The sequence below is a fragment of the Bos taurus genome, chromosome 5 (genome assembly GCF_002263795.3).
Source record: "Bos taurus isolate L1 Dominette 01449 registration number 42190680 breed Hereford chromosome 5, ARS-UCD2.0, whole genome shotgun sequence".
Classification (NCBI taxonomy): Eukaryota; Metazoa; Chordata; class Mammalia; order Artiodactyla; family Bovidae; genus Bos; species Bos taurus.
In genome coordinates this window covers 110,609,550-110,615,549 of record NC_037332.1, presented here as the reverse complement: position 1 = coordinate 110,615,549, position 6,000 = coordinate 110,609,550, and positions in this window count along the sequence as shown.

Genomic DNA, 6,000 nt, shown 5'->3' with positions numbered 1-6,000 from the left:
AAATGACTTCCTAATGACGGATGCTCAGGAATTAAATTTTCAGAGTTCTTGCATGTCTGAAAATTGTCTTATTTAGCCATCACATTTGAGTTTGGCTAGTGAGGCTAACCTGTTAGTTCCCTACCTGGTATCCATTCCCTTACTTATTTCTTGCCCCTTTTCTGTGTATGAGGCAGCAATGTAATTTGGCTGAATACCCGTTTTCTCAGAATCTCTGGCAACCGGGAGAAGCTCTGCAACACATTTCTGGCAACTGAACCATAAGCACTTTCTCTGGGTAAGCTTTGTTTTCCTGCTAAAATCAGGATAAAAGGGAACATGGGCACATGGCACCACCCTCTACCCTCCTTCTTGAAAGGAACATGGGTGTGTGGTCTGGAGCTGAAGCAGTCATCTTATCACCAGATGGCAACAAATATAAGCTAAAGCCTGCGGAATCACAGAGATGCTGTCCCTGATGTCTCTGATCTACTGAACGAGCAAGCAATGTTTCCTCATCTGGTTAGATGAGAAGAGTAGCCTCTTACTTGTTTACAGCACTGTAAGTCATAATTTCTGTTGAATAGAACACTTTAAACTGGCCCAGAAGGCATATACTCTTAGATTCAAAGTAATTTTTGTTTAGAATTCAAAGACCTTTCTCTGCTATTTTCTGGGCTCTGTTACTGGTAATGCCAGACTGGTTCGTATTCTTTTCTTTGCAATCTTTTTTAAACAGAAAGCTTTTAAATTAATGTTCTTTTTATCCTGATGTTCAGACATTTGTTAGTGTGTGTCTACCCTGCTCATCACTTGATAAATCCTTTCAACGTGATGGCCGTGTCTCTACTCACATCTGGGAAATTCTTTTCTATTTGGTCATTTCCTCCCCTTTGCTTTCCCTGCCTTCTCTTTCTGGAACTCCTGATACAGATGTCAGACCCCATAGATTCCTTTTAGCTTTTGTCTTTTCTTTCATATTCTCCTTTTTTTTTTTTTTTTTTGGTTCTATATTCTAGAATCCACTAACTCCTCTGTTCATTTTTTAAATTTCGGCAATTTTTTATGTTCAAGAATTCTTTCTTATTTTCTGATTGCTACCTTCTCAAAGCAGCTTGTTTCTGCTTTTCACATGTGGGATCTCCTAAAATATCTCTGAAGAGGTTTCATCCCAAAGTTATCTTATACCCTGAATTATTTTGAGTCAGTTTTTCTATTATTCTTTGTATTGCTCTTCCAGCTGCAATTTTTCCTCAACAATCTAGTACTTTTTAAGATAAAGACAAAAATCCTTAACACAGTCTAAAATGCCCTGTAGAGTCTGGTCCCTAACTATAGTTTCACAAAGATTTCTTTTAAATTTCATTTTTGGATTGTGACACACCATGCTTACAACAAGAGTGTATAAAACTTATGGACATTCAAAGACTAATAATAAAGCTTACATCCACATAAACAGCTTTCAAATAAGAAAAGAGAACATCACCAGGACCGTGGGTTCCCTTGCATCCACTTTCATATCTCTCCCCAAAAGAAAACCACCATTCCACTCTCTGCAATCATAGTTTCCTTGTCCCCTCTTTAGTTTTTTACCATCCACACCTGCATCCCTGTACAAAGTAGTATTTAGCTTTGCCTGGTTTTGAACTTATGTAAGTGATACCGTATGGTTTATAGTCTTACTTCTTTTGTTTAACGTTATTTTGAAAGACTCATTCACCCTGATGTGTATCACCGTATGTAGTTCACTCAATTTCAGTGCTGGGTAATAATCCAGTGTGTGAATATTCCAGACTTGCCCAGCCTAGTAGATGCTGGGGCTGTTTCCAGGTTCAAGTTTTTGCAAATGTCCTTCCTGTGAACATTTTAAAATGAGTTTTCTGTTGCGCATGTGCAAAAATCGTCCTCACACGTGTCCCTGGGAGAGAAACTGCTGGCTCCTAGGCGATGTGCAAGCTTCCATTTACTCAGTCGCACTAAACTGATTTCCAGAGTGGCTGAGTCCACTTTTATTCTCACCAGAAAGTATCTGAGAGTTCTTGTCGGGACTTGCCATTATCAGCCTTTACGATCCTTGCTTAGCAAGTCAGAGTGAAGCTATATCTCATTGCGGCTTTGTATTTGCATCACTTGTGAGGGTGAATGCCTTTTCGTTTGACTGATCACTTGTGTTTCCTCTTTACAAGTGCCTGTTCCAGCCTTTGCCCACCTTCCCCGCTGCTGGATTTCTGTTCTAATTTGTTGTCTATCCTCCTACAGGTTCACAGGAATTCCTTATATATTCTCCTTTGTCCATTTACAGTGTTTTGAATACTGACTTCTCTTTTCACTCTCTACATAGTCTTTTGAAAAAGAACGTTCATAATTTGAATGTAGCTGAAGTTATCAACTGTTTCCGATGTGACTTACACTCTGTTTCTCGTGTAAGAAATTAGCCTCTACCTCATGTTAATAAATATATTTTAAAATATTATTTTCTAAAAATTTCAGAGTTTTGCCTTTCACATTGAGGCTTGAAGTTAATTTGGGGGCAGGGGGAGGTCTAATTTCACCCCCACCCCAATATGGAGAATTGATAATCCCAGTTACCCTGTACTGAAAAGTTCATACTCACTGACCAGCAGTTTCAGCCTCTTGCTCCTTCTCTCTAGATAGATTGATCTGTCTGTGGTTATAATCCTCTGGGCTTTCATTTTGGTTTCACTGTCCTATTTATCTGTTCTTGTGTCAATAGTTCACTGTCTTATTTGCTTTAGCTTTATAATGTCTTGGTATCTGCTAGGGGTGATCTCATCACCACCAGCCTCCCTCTCTTCAGCTCCTTCAAGGGCACCTGGACTTGTCCTAGCCCTTTGCACTTCCATACAAATTTTACATTCAGTTTATCCAGTTCCCAAAAGATTCCTGCAGTGAGTTTGATTAGGCTTGCCTTGACTCTTGACTTAGACCCATTTGGGGAGAATGGTCATGGTTCCAGGACTAGGTCTTTTCAATCCATGAGCATGGTTTAACTCCCCATTAGATAGTCTTTAATGTCTTACAATGAAATTTTATGATTTTATTCCATAAGGACCTAGATGTATAAATCAGTAGATTTATTTCTAGGTCCTTTACATATTTTTATTATACTAAAAGTGATATTTTCTAATTATTTACCGCTGCATAGAGGAATACAAAACACAACAGATTTTTGTATACTGACTTTTTTAATCCAACAATTTTGCTAACATGTCTTTTCAATTCTAATAATATTTTGAGGAAATTTTGGATTTTCCACACAAAACCAGAAAATAGTGACAGTTTTGTTTATTTCTAATCCTTTTCCCTTAGTTTCATTTATTATCTTACTGTCTAGTCAACACTGTTCAGAAGAAATCTAATGTAAGTCATAAATGCAGACCACAGGTATATTTTAAAATTAAAATTAATAGCCATGCTAAAAATGTTAAAAAGCAGATGAAATGGATTTTTGTAAAATAGTTCATGTAACCCAGTGTATTAAAATATTCAATATGTAATCAATATACAATTATTAATGAGACCATTTTATGGTATGGGTTTTTTTGGGTACTATCTAAAATTCAACATGTATTTAAATTTACTCTTACACATCAATTAAGACTAGATCACATTTCAAGATCTCAGTAGTCATGGGGGCTAGCAGCTACCATATTGGATAACACAGATCTAGAATATTCCATGCCATGTTTAATGCAAATGGGGATTGCAATCATCCTTGCCTTTTTACTAATCTCAACATTTCACTATTAATTAGAATATTTGCTGTAGGATTTTTGTAGATGCTTTTACCAGGATAAAGTCATTCCCTTGTATTCCTAATTTGCTACAGGTTTTAAAACATAAACAGATCTTGAACGTTCCTTGTATCTTTTGTGATAACAATATGTCTTTCTTCCTTAACTAATGGTGAATTACGTTAACTGATTTTTTTTTTCTTTTGCTTTGCAGTGTTTATTGCTAATGAGTGGTAGCATTTTCCCCAGGATTTTCAAATTGAGGTATGCCTGCCTGCTGTTTCAGTTGTGTCCTACTCTTTGTGACCCTATGGCCTGTAGCCCACCAGGCTCCTCTGTCCATGGGAAAATTCAGTACAACTAATATTTTCATAGAAATAACTTTTGCTTTTGCTGATAACTTTCTGTCCTTAACTTTGCCGCTTTTGTGAATATCTCCTATGTCTTGAAAGGAGAATATTCTGCACTTGTAGCTACACTGTTCTGTAAAAGTCCCCTAGTCAAGTTTCTTAATATTATCTTCATTAAATATATTTCTGCTTGTTCTGTTGATTACAGAAGGATGTGTTTTTAAATTTCCCATTGTAATTGTGGGTTTGTCTATTTCTCTGTATAGTTCTCTTCTTTGTTTTTTTATATTTTAAGACTATGGTATTTACGTATGAATTTGAAATTGTTCTTTCTTTCTGGTCAGTTGGACCATTTTCACTATGAAGTGACCTTCTTTATCTCTAGTGATTTTTTTCTGATACTAAAGTAACTGCACCAGTCTTCTTTTATTAGCCTTTGTATTATAAGAATTTTTTTTTTTTTTTTTTACCATGCATTTCCTTTCACCCTTTCAGTGTCCTTGTTTTGGAAATGTTTCTTGTGGATGTCTCTTGTAAATTACAGGTAGTTGGATTTTTATCCTGCCTGGTAATCTTGTATTTTAACTACAACATTTAGTCCACTTGCATTGTTTTATAGTACATTTGAATTTATAACTGTTATTTATTTGTCCCACCTATCTTGTATTTTTCTCTCCATTCTTGCTGTTTTAGGATTGATTGATTTTCTCATTCTGTTTCCCCTCTAATAATTTGGCTAAATACTATATACTGCATTTCCATTCTTTCTGTTTACCCTGTTAATGACAACTTACAGTCTTAACTCATCAGAGTTTAAGTATATTTGCTATCTATTTTCGTTTTCCTCCTGAGGAATAGAAAGATCTTGGAACACTTTAATCCATTCACCCAAGTTCTATGCCATTGTTGTGTATTTTAACTCTATTTTTATCCAGAAGACATTGTTATTGTATTATCAACGTTCTTCATTGTTCTTTATTCTCTGTTGCATCAGACCTCTGTCTGTGATCATCTTCCTCCAGCCTGAAGTTCTTCCGTTGGAATTTCCTTTAGGGAGGGTCTGCTACTGGCAAAGTCTTAGTTTTTGTATTTGTAAATGTTATGATTTCCCCTTGTTCTGGAAAGACATTTTCAGTGGGTACATAAATCTTGAAATAAAATTTCACTCAGTTTCTAAAATGATGGTTATTTTCTTTCAGTGCTTTGGATGTATCATTCTACTGCCTCGGGCTTCCGTTGCTCCTTATAAAAAGTCCGTGCAAAATAATTTCTTTTTCTTTTCTCTTTTTCTACCCAGGACGCCAGGCAGAGGCGTCTGGACTTTATTCTGAGGGGCACAGGGAGCTATGGAAGGTTTTAAAGCACTAGAGTGATCCAGTCAGATCTGCATTTTAGAAAGCTCATTCTGACACTGTGGACTCGGCTCGGAGGGCATTGGTTGCTGTAGTCCAGAGAAAGGACAAGGGGTGTGGATGGGAGGAGATCAGAAAGGCAGGATTTGGGGGGTAAATGCAGGCAGGCGGTTGGGAACCCAAGGGGCACGGATGACTCGGGTTCCTGGTGAGGACGGAAAGCTGGCGCCGTAGTACAGACAGAACCGTGTTAGAGTGGATGGGGATAATGAATGGATTTGTTTGAGATCTCAAGATCCATTCATTCCACAGAGTCGAACACCTACTACGTGCAGAGTGTCAAGTGCGTGTGACTGGGGACTTGGGGCTGCGTGGCGTCAAAATCCGTTCCGCTGCACACCTTAGATTCGCCGCGGCCATACCTGCCGCCAAGTATTGCCTAGCGGGGGCCCTTGAGGCAGCGGCCGCGTGGGGACCGGGCGTCTCAGCACAACCGCCCGGACGGACAGACAGACGTTAAGGATGGACGCGGAGGCGCCTGCTCAAGACTGGCAAACCACACAG